The 20,139-nt window shown below is 33.0% G+C and overlaps 1 protein-coding gene across 12 annotated transcripts in view; it reads left to right on the forward strand.

Moving 5' to 3' along the window:
- LOC108972734 (insulin-like growth factor-binding protein complex acid labile subunit) overlaps positions 1-20,139 on the forward strand; it is a 168,807-nt gene that overhangs the window by 99,406 nt on the left and 49,262 nt on the right. For all 12 annotated transcript variants that reach the window (XM_018939478.1, XM_018939481.1, XM_018939477.1 and 9 more), the window contains one exon: positions 6,288-6,351. The gene's annotated coding sequence lies outside the window, so the exon portion shown is untranslated. The remainder of the gene's footprint in view (positions 1-6,287; positions 6,352-20,139) is intronic.

A 20,139-nucleotide genomic window follows, 5' to 3' on the forward strand; every position in this document is an offset into this window, starting at 1 on the left:
ACCGGAGTGAACATAAAAGCACTATGAAAGATATAAGCTGTATAGGAAAGCTTTTGAGTCGAATTTTCAGTATGAAGTAGTCATCAGCAACCGTTGACTCCTCGGAATCATATATAAAGTTCTGTAATTGTTTTAAACGCTTATCTTTGCCGATTTTAGTTCGACCTGATTGCTAGCATTACTAAAGTAAGAAACCGATTTTCAGATTTAATATAAATTAGAACAAATAAAACTTCAACAACTTGGTACTCCTAACCAAATTTACGGGTGCATCCCCATTAAGAATCTACTGCATTCATTGTTTTGAAAATTTCACGATATATTTATGCATGTTTCAAAAATACACAGAGATATTTTTTTGAGTTTTCCAATAAATTAATAATAAAAAAAATTCTACTAGAAGATACACTACTGATTTCTAAAAATCCAAGAGTGGCAAAAAAGCGGTGTTGTAAAAACAAAAAGGCATTTTTCCCCAAAAACTTTTTTATATTTTTTTTTTTTTTGATGGTAAAATTCCAATCTATATGTACCCTAATTTCAATATTAGCACTGAACCTTCTGATTTTTAAACTGTAGAACTCTGGAAAATAGTGGCGTAGTTGCCATGAACTTTCACGAGGTCACTTTTTCAGTTGACACAGTTGACGCATCACATTTTTACGCAAAGCTTATAGAGGAGAAGGTTGACAAAATCAAGGGTTTAAATAAGACTCAAATTATTATGGTATTACTTTTTCCTACAAGGCATGAAACACATTCATATGAAATCATGTACCACTCTGGCCCAGCGCTTTCTCCAGCTATTCCGCTAACGCGCCACGTACAAGCAGATATTTAGATAGATGGATAGATATGTGGCAGATATACAATGAGTACAGCCGACAACGAGAATAGCCAGGAGGAAGTGAAACGTGTATCTGATGTATGGTATCTAGTATCTGACGGTAGCGACGGAGCTGTCAACGATGACAATAGCGCTGGAATGTAACAGACGCTTCGGGCTAAAGTTGGGCAAAGTGCAGCTGAACCGAACTGAACTGAGCTGTGATGTTCGTCAGTACTAATGGTGGTGGAGTTGCCGTCGTTGCTGCCACAGCCGCTGCCTTGCCATATGTTATGGCGTCGCGCGTGATTTTCTTGCGGTTTTTCACACGTCACTTAGAAGTAGTGCACATTTTTCCTTTTCTAAATACAAAAATATTTTTTGTTCTTGTAGTCACATGCATTTATACTTCCTTTGTTCCTTCGCTAAGTCGTCTTAAAGATCTCTTTGCTTGCTGCTCTCAATATTTTTTGTCGCTCGCCAAAATTGTATGACAATTGAAATGGGCGAAAGCCTGAAAAACTCGTGCTTTGCCAGCGACCTTTCGCTTTGAGAATTCCAACTCATAAAAAATGCAAGGAAATAGAATGAAGCTTTGCGGCGGATCGAGATTTCGGTTTTTATTTATTTACTTTCCATGTACTTGCCTGTGGAGACATATAAAAACGAATTTGTAAAATGAGTTGAATTTGTGTTGTGTGCAAAAATAAACAACAACAAAATTAAAAGAAAATGTATTTTATATAAATAATTTAATATGTGAAAATGTAATTGTTCAACAAGGTATCGCTAATGGAATTGAGCCGTTAGTGTTGAATTTGCTAGTAAGCGCATAAATATTTAAGGCAAATATAATTTAAAGCCTATATGGCATTTCTAAGTGATTGAATAAATTACTTATGATTTATTAAAAATTTGTGGATGAAAAAGATTTCATGAATCAGAAATAATTGGGAAATTGGAGATTTTATTTGTTTAAAATTTAAAGCAATAAATATGTTTAAGTAATAAAGAAAAATAAAAATATATAGGATATAATTCTTAAAATTTAATTGTTGGTGTTAGAAACTGAAAATTATTGGCTGGTGCACTTTACACAACTTTACAATAAAGCCTGCCTCATGATAAGGATAAAACCTTTCTGAATCTATATCACTTATTTTAGTACCTTAAAATGTACCGGTAACTTAATGAGAGATTGACAAAAACAAAATGTATACCCTTCTCTCTACTTTTTACTACTATAATCAAATGAAAACTAACCGAAAGAAAATCCAGTTTTAGGCTACCTGAAAAGAAATGTTGGTACTTCTGGAATCAGATATTTATTTGGTCTGAGTAGAGCTTCAAAATTTTAAAATTTTAAAATTCCAAAAACAAAAAACTAATTAAATTATTAACTTTTATTAAACTGCAACGTTAAATAAATTCATTTCATGGAGAGAATGCAAATAGCAGTGTAATATGTTTAATCCCACGCAAGCAAGAATAATTTTCGGAATGAAATAGTTTTTAAAGTGAAAGTTTTCATTTAGTTCCATCTAAAATTGTTCATTATTCTCAGGAACTATGACTTCAGTAGCCAAAGCGTTACCGCCTAAAACATTTAAGATATCTACTGGCGTTTATAAAACGGACTTCGGCTAACTTTTCAAAATAACATCAAATCAGAAACGTGTTCCATGAAGGTCAATTTCCTTTATCTTAATAACTAGCAACAGATAGGGAATATATGTGTAGCAGTACGACTCCCGTTTAAATAGGTTATAAAGTATGGGTTTTGAAATGAGAAGAACTTGACCGAAAAGTAAGTCAACGTCTCAGACTTGAATATACCGATTATTTATTTTAAATTATAAGCCTCATCTTGAGAAATAAGGCAGAATTTAAGCTGCAGCCGTAAACAAAAGCGGCCTCTTAAGGCAGACCTTTCATTTTAGGTTGCTCTTCGCAACACCAATGTGCAATCATCGGTTTATTTTTGGTAACTCTTCTTCATTTCTATAGCATAAATGTTTGTAATACGTTAAAATGCCTCCAACAGTCTTCAAGCTCAATTTTCACTGTACATATAGTATATACAATATGCAATATTATCATTTTATTGCAATCACAGCTACAAGTTTTTTTTTAGTTGCAAAAAAATTCATATTTAGCCTCATATGAGTAAAGCTTGAAAGAACATTTTGACTATATACTTACAGTGAACCAATGAAGTCTAAATACACCTAGTTCTACTAAATTACGACACGTTTATTTGTTTTAAAATAATTAAATTTTGTGGTTTTTTTTTCTATTCATTTCAAAATATGTATGTATATTTAACATTAAATATAACATATGTAACTAAATATGTTTTTTATACAAATAAAGAAAATTAATGTTTAATTTTAAAATTAATAACTTTTAATAAAATTAACAGCTGATTGAAGCATACTTAAAATTTAAATTACTTTGTTAAAATGTGTTTGTTCATATTTTTTACTATTAAAGTTCAAATGTCCTCCAAACTATAACATTACCGCCACAGTGCTGTACCGTTAGCAATATATATATATATTTTTTTTTTTTTTTTTTTTGAGAAGGAGAGGAATCAATTCTCCACACTTTTCGTGATCTTTTCGAACCAAATTTATTAAATTTTGATTCGTCGGTGAACACAATGTTTTCGCAAATCCAACACGGATTGTCTAAATATTGTTTAGCAAACGCCGAACTGTTTTTTTTTATTAATCTTACTTATGTATGACTTACGACGTGCGATTCGTCTATGAAAGCCAGCACTATTCAACACGTCCTCTACTGTTTGGAAATTTATTTTTTTGAGTATATTTCAAAAATGGATTAATACATGTTTCTGATGATTTTAACAAAATAATTTAAATTTTAGGTGTGCTTAAATCGGCTGTTAATAGCAGCAAAATCAATTTCCAACAGGATACCGACCCAAAATACACATTGTATCTTGTACTTGCTGGGTCCCGCAATCATTTGACAGTAAACCTAATCAAAATATCTGGAATTTTGTGGAAAACTGTGTTCGAAAACTTCGAATTTCATCAAAATAAGGCAAAAAACTGAATCATTGACTTAGTCCGGAAATAATACTAGAAATCGATTGGGGTGCATGCGTCGACATCTAGGGACAATAACAGCAACAAAATGTAGGCCAAAAACTGCTAAAACTATTGTAATTACTTTTGAATTATATCAAAAAAGTTTAAGTACACCAATGACTTAAACTTTTTTGATATGAATTAGGCGAATTTTAAGCTTTAGCATTAATTTTTTTTATTTGTGTAAAAAAAATATTTTGAAAAAAAAAACGTGTCGTAATTTATTAGAACTAGATGTATGTAAACTTTATTGGTTCCCTGTATATGCCGAGAAGTAAGTGGGTAGTTGCACTTGCCACTGTAGCGCGTAGTCGCCACTTAACGGCCTACCACAAATTACGCGAATGGCAGCACCAGCCAGATGGGAAGTGAGCTACAAAACCTCAAATCAACACACCCGCGTGCTACTTTCTACCAATTTGAGGCAATTTCTTATTGTTTGTGTTTCTAACCTCAACATGCCCACCTCACGTCTCTTCCACACGGAAGTACACAACTTTACTGCTGCTTTATGATTTTTTATTATTGTTGCTGTTATGTTTTTACTGTTGCGGTTTTATCCAATGAAGTTTCTCTGTCTTATGCATTTGCATCATTTCACAGCTTCGAAAACAAGTTCGACAAAAAATATGAAAAAAAATGTACAAGTAAGGAAGGACTAAATTCGGGTGTAATCGAATATATCATACTCTTGCAGTTAAAGCCAGAGAAATAACTTCAGGTACAATAGGCTTGTTAGTTATATGGGATCTAGGCTGAGTTTTCAACTGAATGTTCGATAATATCTTTATTAGGGATATGGGGCTAATGAAAACATTGACCCGATTCAAACAATTTTAAACAAACAGCTATACTGAAAGGTTTCTCTCCAAATGTTAGTAGCATATCCCATACATTGATTAACTAAAAGTCCACATATTCAGTGCAAAGAGGCTTGAATAGTTTTGGTGAGATTTGGGCAGTTGTTAGTCATAAGGTGGTGCACCTCAAAGGCACGTTGCGTGTAAAGTTTTATCCTGACATATAAAGTAATTGCTCATAAGTATACTCAAAAGTGATATGATAAAATGGAATTTAAAATTCTGTTATATTAGAAAGGGGCGTGGGTGCAGCCCTATTTCGCTGATTTTCACATTGTAACATATAAATGTCAAGATAACATTATTTGCCAAATATGGTCAATATCTGTCGAGTAGGTCCTGATATATGGGTTTTCACAGAAATATTGGCGGTGCCACGTTCATCGTTCAATTTTGACTCCTGCTCCTTCAAAACTCTCTCATAATGTCTTCAGGGATGAAATTTAATTTTAAGTTATTTATTTGTCCAGCTTTTACTAGTTTTTAACAGCACTTTTTTATGGGGAGTGAACGGTGTTGTAATCTAATGTCATACTGTCGGTAGAAGTTCTTATAATATTTGCGCTAAGCGTATTACTTTAGGAGATATGTATATTAAACTTTTTAATTTTTTTGTGCGCAGGTTCCCCTTGCGATCACCTGTACCAAATACAGTTCTATATCTTAATGTAGTGCTTAGTTATGGCACTTTATGGGTGTTCGGTTAATGGCGTTTTTGAGTGTCCGATTACGCCCATCTACGAACTTGTAATTCTTTTTTTTTTGCCAAGGAATTTTTACTCAAGTTACAGCTTGCTCTTACGTACGAACAGGCGGACGAACAATCACCCGGATTTCAACTTGTCTGGTCATACATCCATTATTTTTAGGTGATACATACAACCATTAGCTAAACAAAACTATTACACTTTGTAGGAACATGTAGCCAGAGTATAAAAATTGTGTGTTGCACGCTACGTACCTAACTGTCTACTCTGCCGCACAGCGTGCAGTTTATTTTCTCGTTCAACTCAGCTGTGCACTTGTTGGATTTATGAAGCAAACCCGAAAGAAATCATATTAAAACCAAAAAAAATTAAGATAAACTGCAGTTAAAAACAAAAGCAAAAAATAACAATAAATATGAAAAGAAAAAATACACGAAATTAAACTTTGCACTCGCGCTGAATATGGCGGAAAAAATATCGAGTGAATTACACTGGAGCATAATTTTCGAGGCGCGAACTTGTTGAAATTCAAGTTCGCCATTCAATCGCCAACTTTGCGGTTTTATGTTACATTTTCTCATTTTTCTTTGCATTTCTCATGTCATTAAGCATTTATTTCCTGGCTTTCTTTGTCGACACATTTTGTTCGAGCTGCTTACACACTTTTGTTTTTTCTGGTTATTTGCCTTAACTTTTATTTCTTGCCTACAAGCGCTTTTTTATTATTACAGCTTCGATTTTTTTTGTACTCTCATTTATGATTTTTATTGTTTTGCAGGTACTCATTGAGCGCTTGAGCAGTGAAGCACTTATAACTTCATGGCTTGTCTGCCTTTTGTTCGGTAAGCAATAACTCATCAATTCACTTTCATATTCAAATTTATTACTCTAATGTTTCTTTGTTGGTTACGCTTAATTTGATTTTTATTAAGGTTAGAATCGTATTTTTTTCCCCCTTATATTGAAAAGAGTGAAAGCTTTTGGTTTCTATAATTTGGTTAATAAACAAATAATACAACAAAAAAGCTTAGTATATTAAAAAAAAAATGTTTTTATTTATTATAAATATAATATTTCCTACAGGTATTCGTCGCAAAAGCTTTCACACTAATAATTATCAAATACAAAATTAAAGCCTTTATTAATCCTAATGGCTTGAACACTACAAAGCTGACAATTTGGAAGGAAACCATATCACAGCTTCGAAATATTCTAAATTAAAAACAATCGTTAGAAATACTGGTCTCGAAGGCTTTAAAATATTTTTAATATAGGAAAGCTTTACGAAGCTTCCACTAATTTAAAACCGAAAAGTTTCAGAATCTGTTATTTCAGAGCTTTTAGTCAAAAGTAGCTTAAAATGTAAGGCCTCGAAAAATCCTTGCCTCGATGGATTAAAACCATATGAAAATTAGAATAAGTATTCATTTGATAAACTTTAAAGCATATTGAACGTATGAAAGCATTCATTCATTAGCTCACCAAAATCTGAGTTTTTGAAAATTTGAGTATCGAGTGAAGGCTTCGAAACTTTCAAAAAACAATAAACCTTTAGGAAGTATTTTGAAATAAATAAAACAAGAATTTTTTGAAGTTTTTACTCAAAGTCAAATTTTTAAAATAATTTATCATATGAAAGTTTTTACTTTTAGCAAAAATTTCAAATTTCTCACGGTTTGCTGAATACAAATAAGTATAACTACAAAAAAAAAATTGTTATTTGAAAATATTATATGTAATTTTTAAAATATTTTCTGTTTAAAGCTTTAATCAATACTTCGGTTGCAAAACTGTTCTGTCCTGTTTAGAAATTCACATTAATTTATTTTATTTTATTGCTAAACGTAAAAGCTTTCATTAAGAATGCAATTACAATTATTGATAAAATAAAATGCCTTCACAATTATAAATATAAATTATAACATAAGTTGAGATACATTTTTTTTAACAATTTTTTTAAATTAGTTTTTTTTTTAGTAATATTTTCTTAAAAGCTTTCACTTAATTTATATAGAAGTATATGTTTGGGGGTTTTTGATTTGTTATAAAAGAATAGCAAAATATCAAGAAAGCCTATAGTTATAAAGTTTTAAATACCAAAGGCCATTAATTGAGTTAAGCAGTAATTCAATCAAAACTTAATTATAGCCAAAATTTAATACTTTTATAAAAAATTAATTATGAAAGCTTTCAAAGTCAAGTTAGAAACTTCTAACCAAGAGTTTGTATTCCATCAAAAATATGCTGAGAATTTTAATAAGTATCTAAAAAACTATCAAAATCAGTTCCAACCCAAGTTTTGAAGAATTATTGATAACTATTAGAGCTGCTTAAAAATCTGTAGTTTTACAAAGAGCACCACCACCAATCCCCATCCCCTAAAAAGTTTTGGTCTTATAGAAATTATATTAAATTTCCACTCTGCTTTAGAATCGCTTTCATACTCGGAAGTACATACTTCACTTAATTGGCTGCATCTCTTCAATTAATTGTCGCGTCCCATCAATATTGTATTATGAAGTATAAAATTCCAATCAGCATCCGCCACTACAGTTAACCAGTTCCTTCTACACACATACATACATACATACATATGCACATATTCATTTCGAGAAAGCACCGAGCGCGTTCTGCTACAGACGATTGCTACTGTCTCTCAGGCAATCAAGCGCGCCGGGAACACGAGCTCAAGTGCCTGATTTCATTGCAACTGTTTGAACTTCCTGCTCTCTGTTTTTTGCTGGCATTGCTCTGCTCATTTCATTGCCATGCAACAAAGAATAACTGTCACTGACCAGTGCAATTTCAAACGAAAAACACTTAAACCACAATGTTTGTTTTGGCGCACGCACACAAGAATACTCTTTGTTAAGGTTAAACTCGCACGCAAAACTATGACGTCGCATGCCACATGATTTTGCGCATACTAGCTAAATTCCATGATTCTTGGCTGGCTTTTGTTGCTGATGGTTGTCGCTCTTGAAGAAGCGCTTAAGTGAGAGCTTTGATAGATATACTATACATATATGTATATACATATGTATTTGCTTATGACATGTGGTATATTATATGATATATGTATGTATACGAGTTAAGTTGATAAACTCTCTAGAAATATTTATACTAACCGTTAACTATGAGGTCTGAGAACTGACTTGACGGGGCTTTGTATGATTCGTTGAGGAAACATAAATAAACAATTCCAACCCGATACGATTACATATGAGTTGGTATGATCAATCTGTTATTTTTTGAAATTAGAAATTTTTTGTTCCAGTTAAAGTATTTCTTTGCACAGTGCCATTCAGTAAGAAACACCTCCCACGGAACCACCAGATAAGGTATTACTTCATGGGAGCGACAAGACATAATATATTACGTCTCCTCTATAACACAGACGGACTGACGCCTACTCTGCTGTAACTGTCTTAATGTAGTCATGATGGAAGTAGCCGCTTCACGAGCAGCTATCTACTTGTCAGAGGACTGGCACATATGTAAATGCAGTTAATTTTTCCACCGTTATGCTACCACCTAGTGCAGTTTCTAACTTTTCCCTTATGTTTCGAAACCGAGAATAATGGAAAAACACGTGTTCAGAGTCTTCTATGGACTCCGCACACATCGAACAATACGGACTGACGTCATTTTGAAATTTGCATAGGTAGCCTCTGAAGCACCCATGCCCGCTTAATATTTGGGTCAGGTGGAAATCCATGTCGTCTACTTATCCACGTATGGATGTCAGGTATAAGTCTGTGGGTGCACCGTCCTTTAGTTGAGGTTTGCCACCGTTGCTGCCATATAGTTATGTTCTTATTTCTCTCTTCTCTCTTTTGGATTTCTGTAATTAGCGCTTATAGCTCATATAATCTCGTGAGCTCGTCAGCCTGGATGTCTATGGGCGGCATACTAGCTAGTACTTCAGATGCTTCGCTGGAAATAGTTCGGAAAGCACTTGTTACTCTTATTGCTGTGAGTCTATGCACTGCACTTATTGCTTTGGTATATGCTTTTATGTTTAGTGCCTGTATCCATACTGGAGCTGCCATCATTCTTGATAAGGCTTTATAAGTCTTATTTGCTTTATTTGCTATGTTTGACAAGTGCTGCTTGAATTTCAGCTTGGAGTCCAATATTACACATAAGTACTTAAGCTGCAGTTGTTAAATAATCACGCACTCTCCTATAGTGAGAGTTATTTTGTCTTTAATTTTCCTGGTGCTTATGAGCAATACCTCTGTTTTGTGCTCAGCCAGTTCCAAACTCTTGGAAGAAAACCAACCGTTTATGCATTCATTACATTTATTTTGTAGGTCATCATGGTGTTTACCTACTGCTACCACTATAAGGTCGTCCGCGTATGCGATAAGCTTAACGTTTTTAAGCTGTGGAATTCTTATCACCCCATCATAAACTAGATTCCATAAGAGAGCGCCTAGAACAGAAACTTGTGGTACTCCGCTTGTAATAGTGTAGCTCTTGATGACTTCGGTGGTGTCGTAGATCAGCTTTCTATTTTTAAAATAACTCATAACGATATTTATGAGGTACTGAGGGGCGCGTATTCCATATAGTGCTTCGAGTATATTTTTCCATTTAGCAGAGTTGAATGCATTTTTCACATCCAGGGTGATCAGCGAAACCTGGTACATAAGAATATTCATATACATACATATGTATACATGGTTGTAAGAGTTTAGCAGCCTAGATTCGAAGTTTAGGTTGAAGAAGTTAGCTGTGAATGTTAGGGGCAGGCTTAAAAGATTGTAGCACTTTAAAGGAAAACAATTTTTTTTTTTTGCCAAATGTAATATTTTTCTCAACTGGTCGCTATTTTTAACTTTTAAGATATTCCCTGTGGGCCAGAGTTGGAGAAAATAGTCGAAATTAAAACAAAACGAGGCTTGTTGAACTACGCCTAGAGTTGCCATACTTATAAATTACAAACCAGGATTTTTATAAATATTTAGCAGTGGCTTGTCTCTGTATAACTTATTTCTTCTGGTAGAGTTTTCAAAAACTTTGCTAGAAAAAGCTTTTCTAATGCTTATCTCTGTTCTAATTTCATTTAAACTTTCTTGCTTGTTTGCTTACCATGTCAGTAGCATATACACCATTACAGTTTGATAATATATGAACATAGGATCTTTCCTATATACTAATAACTACATATGTACATACATATACTCGTATTACCACAGTTGTTATTGAGGGTGATATAACAATTTCAGCGATCTTCTAAATGCATTGCATAGTGCCACTAACTTCCTGCATTACTTTTAGTTAAAATTCCGCACACACCAATTCCTCTAGTTTATTTGCTCAATCTATTTCGCTCTCTAAATATGTTTCCCTTCATTTCCACATTGCATAACGGCTCTTTGCAGTGTCAATAGGAGGTTATTGTAGTTTTCTTTTTTAACACGCCCTTCTCGCATTCTTTTCCCACTCTCTTTAAGTTTGAAAATCATCTTCACGAGAAACTCGATAGTATCCCCGCACTTGCAGATGGCTTCTTCATTTAAAAGTCAAGAGATTTCTTAATTTTTTTTAAACTATTTTAAATTTTTTTTTAACTCACCGGGGTTAAAAAAATTCAGCTATGCAACTGTCTCCTGTCTGGGCTGTTCGACATATTGCTTTCACTTATTGTTTATATGGACATAAGTAAATCGATTGTTATAATTTTAGAATATTGTATATTTATATATATATAAAATAGCACTTGTTCTTGTTCCCACGTCTCAATTAAATGCTGCCAAAAATTTCGTCAATCTGCAAACACAGCTGCGCTTGGGCAATGCAGTTCGATGCGTTATAAAGGCTAATCCATTTCGAGGTTCCTTACTTTTTTTAAAGAAAAACACAGAAACTTGAAATTTAATGTGTGGGAAATGTTTATTAACATTCGAAAGAGCGTTCTTTTGCATTTCTTTTCTGAAGATTATCTCTTCCAACTGTTTTTGCTACGTCTGAGATGGTCTAACCGTTCAGTCCAATTTTATATTATTCGTTCAAGTATTTTGGCTGGTAACTAGGGAATAACGAGCATGATGTTTTGTTCCAAGGCCTGAATCGAAGCGATATTGTCCGCATATACTTACATACATATGTACATACTTTAGACTTTACGTACCCCCAAGGGAAGAGTCTAACGGTGTGATATTAGCTGCTCATCTAAACTGTTTTAATTTTGTGTGTTTACATTTTTTCTCTACCGTTCCCTTACAATAGTATCAGTCAAGTAAGTACCCATGTAGTTAGTAATTGGTTCGGCGTTCATTTACCATAGGGTCAGTATAGTGCTAACTCTCGGCCGCATGCCAAACGCCACCACCAGAATTGCAGGGTATTTTACTTTCAGTGGTTACAGCGCCTAGTATGGTATGTTTCTTAACAGCATCCGCCCTTAGTTAAAATTAATTTTTCAGAATTTTTTCATAGCCTACTTTTAAACTACATACGTACATATAATATGTTTGTACATAACCCAGTGTATTACGACCGCTAAAATGCTTTATTACCCAACTTTAAATTGCGTTTTTGTGTCCATTGTGTAATAACTGCTACTAACAGCGTTACAAATATTCCACCACTTTGTTTACATTAACAAGCAAATTGAAATTGAAAAATCAAATGCCGAACACACACAGATTTCAAAACAGCAGCTCTTAATGCAAACAAATGCGTTTACAGGTAAACGACTGAGTCAATACCCACACCAATCCTCATGTAAATTTGATTTGCCAAACAATAACGGTGCTACTAAGTAGCCCAATAAGCGCTGATATGTACTTACACACATACACAAATAAATAACGGTATTTTTCCTTTTCGTTTCCCTAGAACTGGTATTGGTTTCCGCGCTTGTTGTTGCTTACTTTTAAATTCCATTACATTTAAGTGTAAATAAACAACGGTACACGGCACATCAGCTTTGATGGTGGCAGCGAGCTTTATGTTTTTCTTTGTAATGTGTGTGCGAGATATGTATGTATGTGAAAAACCGCGAAATTGCATGAAGCAAAAAAATTGGTGTGAACATTAGAAACTCATGGAAGAATTACAACAACACAGCTGCGTTGCTAGGCAAATAAATCAGCTATTGAAGTGTTCCCCAATACACACCCACACAACCATATATAAACAAAGGCGGACTAAAATTTGAGCTGGCGGGGCTATATAACTGTATTAACTATGTATACTTATACATATACATATCTATGTTGCTTATATATGTATGTATGCTTGTTTATGATTTTTTTGCACGCAAATCATTTGCTTTTTTGCTTCCATTTACAACACTCACTTAATTGAAATACTCTCCGATTTCAATTTCAATATTTATTTATCGCATCTGCGCGCATATATATACATATAAGCATATTTAATTTTGCTTGTTCGTCATCAATCGGTATCGATAACTGCTGCTACGAGCTAGATACACACATACATATGTAAGTATGTGGCATCGTCAGTTGCAATAGCTGCTTCTTCGTACAGACCAATGCGGCTTGTGGCCTGACACAGTGGCAGGGGGAGGTTGGGGCATTATTGTGCGCATCGTGTGGCGTTTGGCGGTTCATTGAACAGTAGGATACTTTACACCGCATGGGTTCACTGACGGATTTATTTACTTTTTATGCAATAAAATCACAATAATCGCTTTTAGCGGAACTGACTGTGTGCGGCAATAATAGGCAAGAAAGCAGAAACAATAATAAAAAAGAAATAAGTAAGGAAGCGCTAAGTTCGGGTACAACCGAACATTTTATACTCTTGTAACTTGCAAGGCTTAAAGCCACGGAAATACCTGCTGGTACATAATGTCTGTTAGTCATATGGGGTCTGGTCGAGCTTTCACCCGATTTAAGCATTCTAAATACAAATACATATCTACCGTTATAAGATACGCACACTCCCAAAAATCTTATTAACATAACTCACTTATTGACTGATATATGCGGTGGACATTTTTTGGCTTCTAAAGAAAACTTTTCGATCCCGTTATATTAACTGCCTATTGATTTGTACACAAGAAAGGAAAGAATCAGAGGAATGTATGTGTCAAGTTGTACGGACGGAAATTTTTGACAGACAGACAGTCAACCGGACTTCGTCTCGTCATATCCTATACCCTATATCTACATATCTCTCTTAGTTTTAGGTGAACAAAATTGTAGCAACGTGTTGCAAGAGTATTAAAATTATGAGACCAACAAAGTGACGTGCGGTTTCTTAGCGAAACAACACATGTAATTGAATAAGGAAAACCGAAGGAAAAAATACGAAAATTCAATTTCGCGCGTAAAAAAGAAAATATAGTACATACATACATACATACTTATTTACATATATCTATGTATGCATGTATGTAAGTATATAAGCAGATATGTTTGCATATTTGTGACTGTGTAATGACAACATGAAAATCGATGAAGCAGTAAAGTCTGTTGGAGAGAAAGCGAAAATTTATTGCCAGCAGTTGATTGACTTTTGCATAAAATCCATTGGATATACACTAAACATAGGTATGTTGGTATGTACAGAATAATATATTTATGCGCACTAAACAAATTTGTAAAGATATACACTACTTACATACATACATAATATATTAGTATGAATGCATGTTTGCATAGGTAATATCATAGCAATAAAAAGAAACGGCGGCATTTTTTTGTTTGCAGCTTTGAGTTGATTTTCTGCGCTGCTTTGTAAAGCGATCATATTTCCACCAAAGTCTGTGAAATAAATACTAATTACTCACACATGCATACACATATTAAAATACGTTATGTGGAAATTTACATTCGTACATATGCACATACATACATACATACAGAAACTGTGTGGATAATAATTTCTTACTATGCATACATATGTAATCATAAGAAAAACGAACATTCGATACAAAAATAGTAATGAAGCGTTGAACACAAATTGAAATTTAATTTTTTTATTTAAAGCGAAATTTTTTTCTAAAATGATTAAATTTTATTACATTTGATATTTTAGATCTATTTTATGCTTCTTCTTGATTGGCGTAGACACCGCTTACGCGATTATAGCCGAGTTAACAACAGCGCGCTAGTCGTTTCTTCTTTTCGCTACGTGGCGCCAATTAGATATTCCAAGTGAAGCCAGGTCCTTCTCCACTTGGTCCTTCCAACGGAGTGGAGGTCTTCCTCTTCCTCTGCTTCCCCCGGCGGGTACTGCGTCGAATACTTTCAGAGCTGGAGTGTTTTYGTCCATYYGGACAACATGACCTAGCCAGCGTAGCCGCTGTCTTTTAWTTCGCTGAACTATGTCAAAATAAGACTTGGTAGAGCATTTAATAATTTTACATTTCACATATTAGTGTCAATGCAATTAGGAATGGTTGTAATGTAACGACAGCGACCACTTTAAGCCTACTGTCGTGAAGTCGTGCTGTCATCGAAATAACTGTTCCCCCAAGAACGTGTGTATTTTAATTTTTGACAAACGCTGCTTGTCGCAGTCTATGTGTTCAATACATGAGGGCACCATGAGCATTGTTATAAGTAGAGGCTTATATGTACCATTCAAACGCTTTTAATCTTACCACATTTCAAGTATTATTTTGGGTAAATTACCGTTAATAAAGTGGAACTATAATTATATTATTATATATTATTAATAAAAAAAAAATTAAAAATTTAGTGCAAAGTTCTTGAAGTTTATTCTTTTTTGGGTTGCTTTTCGATACAAAAATCATTTGACCTATTGGTACAGTTTAGAGCTTCATGACCATCATAATTTTTAATTAAGAAAACATCTGAGTTTTAATTATTAATTATTTCATTACGTTTTATATACTGAAAACGGCATATTATCTTTTTCTCCCCAGGAAACTGCGTATGTTTTGAAACCACTGGTCTCGGTTCACTGTGAAATATAGATGTAATTAAAACTGACCGACAAAAATCAAATTCTTGTATCGAAAACTTTATAATTTCACAAAGTATCTCCAAGAAATTGTCGTAGATTTTACAAGGCAACTCTAAAATCTCCGGAAAAAACATTTGTATCATACTATTCAACATTAAAATAACGATATTCATAATAGGTATATTACCTTATTGGGTAATCTTAATTCGACTTGAAAGTTTTTCATATTAAACAAAGTGGTATTTATATTGTATTGTATAATTCTACAAACCTCTACAAATTTCTAGCAAGTTGGCATTTCAAAGCCTGGTAAAAGTTCGGGTTCATTCTAGTTTTATGTATACATACATACATATTTACCGTGCCGCACATACATACATAAATTTTGGCACAACAACCTTGCGTTTTACGGCTATTTTAAAAGCAGACTAATAGGTTATTTAGTGTAAACATATTTTCCTTATATTAATCCATTCATTAACTACCACATAAACTTATTTTGTTATAACAATCGTTTTTCAATATACATATATATGTATGAACATTTTAATTCACATTCATAAAAAGAGCAATTTCTACGACGCAAAAGTATTCCTACATACATATATGTATATGTATATGTATATATATATGTATATATACATATATGTATATGTATATGTATATATATATGTATATATACATATATGTATATGTATATGTATATATATATGTATATATACATATATGTATATGTATATGTATATATATATGTATATGCACATACATCTACAACTCTGATTTAAAAATTTCCATGCCTAAGTGGACAACGAATCATATTTTCGTTGAGCAATACCAAAATCTCCGTTAAGATCGGGAACGATTTCATCTAACTGGATGTTTAAGCTGATTTTTTACGGATTATCTCAGCCACTCGGCGTTCAAACAGTCAAGTAAACAACAAATAAAGAAGCAGAAGATTTTGCAAACGCACCGACACGCCTCAAATAATGTGTGGGTGTCTGATTTGATACATACCGGAGACAAGCAGGCACAGTGAGCGCTGTGAACTTGAAACCATCCTATAATATTATTTATTTATTACATATTAAATGGCTGTGTTTACGCTGATGTAAGCAAGTCACAGCAATCGATACGCCACGTCGCTATCGTTATCGCCAATGAAAACTCGTACACAGAAAGGAAAATAAATAAGAAATTAAATGAGCTGGCAAAATATTATGGATATTATGTGCCATAGCTTGCGAAATCATTTCAGTCTAAACGAGATTATATTTCTATAGAGATGACAGGGCTAATACTAAGTTTAGATTTTTAAGTGGCGGAAAACATTTTCTTGGAAATAAAGTATGTGCACGAAAAAAATTGGTCGAACGTATAACGTTATAAAACTGATGTTTAGTATTTAATTTCAGAAATATTTATACACTTTATATAATAGTTCATATGTAGATTTATAAGAATTCAAGATATAATGTGTGATCTGGTCTACGGAAAGGGGGAGGGGGCTTAGGTGTCAAAAAATCAATTTTTACTTTTTAGTTGATTCGGATGGAAGATGAGATGCTTTTTCACGTGATAGAAAAACTAGTTTTCGCACGTTAGCTCCCTTTTCGTAGACCAGGTCACATATTCAGAATACTTTTACATATATAAGCGAATAATCGTTATTTAGACTTAACATCATTCATAAGCGCTTGCACAGAATCCTTTTTGAAGTCTTTATTGACGTTTCGCCACTTATTCCTAAATTGCCTTTCATTTTTTACTGTATGTTCCGTCTTTAACAGTTTCGCTTTAGTAATGGCCCAGTAAATATCAATTGGCCCGAGCTCTGGGTAATTCGGAGGGTTCACCTCTTTAGGAACAAGACTCTATTGCCTCGGTACGACTTTAAAGCGGTTTTTCCGTTATGACATGTCTCAAGATCAAGCCAAAAGAGTATTGGATCCTTATGAAGATCAATTAAAGGCAAAGACGTTTCCTGATTATTATTCCATAGCCTATAAAATGCTGACCGTTAAAGACACAGTGGCAAATGTTCTGCCATACTAAATTTTTTTCGGAATTTGTCAAGCATTTTAATTTTAAATTTATCAGAGAATTTCCCCTTTTGATTGCTGTGTAAAATTGTCGGCCTCGAATTTGTTTAAATACCGCTTTTTCGCTTTAGCTCTGACCGGCAAGATTATTTCTAACATATATCAGACTTCAGTAACAACAAGATAAATTGAGGTTACCTTCATCGTTGCTTAGATTCAATTCTTCAATACTTGGGCGAAAGCCTTTAACCAAGTTCTTGGTTCCCAGGATATTCTAAGTTTAACTTCCGAATAGACTATTGATGGTCTTCATTAAACCGTGCAACGTTTATGTGTTACAAAAAGGCTAATTGGACCTTTGATCAACCAAGGAGATCAGATATTTCTTTTGCAGTTATACAATGCCCGAAAATAACATTACAAAGTCATGCATTTTCGAATCAGTTTTAAAATAGTTCGAATTTAGTACTTTGACGACTTCGTGGAGTCTTCAGTATGCAGGTAAACAATACATACAGTGTGCAAAATCCATATTCGTACACCACTCATTTTTCTATATTATCACCACTCCTTCTACACTTAATTGAAAGATTTACTTAAATTTCTGTTAATAATTATATTATTATAATATTATAATATATATATTGTTAATATTTTATATTAGAAGTACTTCTCTGATTGCCTAAATTTTTTTTAATTTAAAACGTAATTGCTAATTAATGGCAATCATTTCTAAGCAAAATTCGTATTCGTACAGCATGGCATTTCCCAACAATAAAGCTGGGAATATACCGGTACTTCGAAATTTCGGAACTCCCGTTAAGAAGTTGCTTGTGTTTGCTCTATTTCTTGAAGTGTGCTTTATTTTGTGTGAAAAAAGTGAAAAGCTTAACAAACCGGACGGAAATTAAGTGAATGAACAAATATAAAAAATGATATGAGAAATTTAGTTATAAATTTATATAAAGATGGCAAATCTCTTCGAGAAATCGGAAAAATTATGAGACGGAGCTGCTCCACTATTCAATCTATTATTAAAATATAATATACAAAGAAAGTGGAAGAATTAATAGAAAGGTCATAAAGCAAAACAGATGCATTTTAAATAGGCGCCAACAATCTTTTATTCTACGAGAGATAAGAAAAGATGTGACTATTAGTGCGGTGAATCTTTCTGCTCTTTTGAATTCAAACTTTGGTATAAGTTTAACAGCACAAACTGTACGAAATAAAAAAATTCGGATTTCGGAGCAGAGACGCGCGAAGAAAACAATTTATCAATGCAATCAATCGAAGAAGGCGTATAATATAATTATACATATAGTATAACGTATAAAAATAAGAAGTATCGTTTCTGGAAAAGGGTGGTTTTCAGTGATGAATAAAAATTCAACTTGAAGATATCCGATGGAAGAGTAAAAATATGGAGGGAGGCAAAAACTAGTTTGTATAAACAAAACCTTATTCCACATTTAAACACGGCGTATCATCTGTGATGCTAAGAAGTACACAGACATACTAAAACGAAATCTACACCAAAATGTTGAAAAATTGGGTTTGGGAAGTCGCTTCATATTTCAGCAGGACCCTAAAAATACGGCATTAGATACAAGGCTTTGGATATTATATAACTGTCCAAAATACTTGAAAACGCTTCCTCAGAGCGCTGACAAAAGCCCAATTGAGAACTTATGGTCTACGTTGAAAAATTCATTAAAAAATTATGGCATTAGAAATCTTCAGGACCTTAAACTATTGTAGCTTTACACAAAGAATGGGAAAAAATATGTCCAAAACTTACCAAAAAGATTGGTGAAATCGATGTCACGACGCTCAGATTCTGTTTTAAAACAAAAGGTTATCCAACCAAATTTTAATTTTTACGTAACATTAATCTATTTTGTACTTTGAATAGTGTACGATTGTAATGATTTTGCATACTGTAAGTACATTTTTTGAGGAATAAATCTATTGTGGCTTTTCTTTGGTCCCATATTTCTTTTTAGTAGTAAGCTAAATTATAAGGTTAAAGCTGTTATTATGAATAACAATATTTAAGTAAATATACTGAACTAAGAAATAATTTTGAAATTTAATTATCAACTCATAATTATTGTTAATATCAAATTTACCTTTATTAAGCATACCTTAAAAATCTCTCAATTAATTTGCAGCGCCCTAGAACGAACATAAAATAAAAAATAATAATAAAAGGAAAATTTCCAAAACCGAACAAAAATTTAACGAATTTAAATAAATGCAGAAAATTTGTAAGCTTATCTTAATAGTTACAATACACCGAATTCTTTGCCTTTAAACTTTAATAACAGTTTCAATATTATGTGGTTTTAAATTTTCAATATATATATGTATGTATGTATGTATTTTTCAAAATATTTTTGTTCACACATTTTTTCCCGAGCTTTGTTGTGCCAATAACACTTTGTGCGGCTGAAATAATAACTGCATAAATAAATATAGCTAGAAAAATAGAAATTAATAGATAAAAGTGAAAATTGAGGAAAATATAAAATTCATAAATTTCATTTTCACAGTAAAAGATCGAAAAAAGCTTATGCTTATGCAGTCGAAATGTAGTTTAAATTTATTTATATGCATATTTAAAACTGCAATAAATAAATACATATCTATGTATACATATGCGGTCAAATT

This window comes from Bactrocera latifrons, unplaced genomic scaffold (genome assembly GCF_001853355.1).
Source record: "Bactrocera latifrons isolate USDA-ARS-PBARC rearing strain unplaced genomic scaffold, ASM185335v1 scaffold_42, whole genome shotgun sequence".
Lineage (NCBI taxonomy): Eukaryota > Metazoa > Arthropoda > Insecta > Diptera > Tephritidae > Bactrocera > Bactrocera latifrons.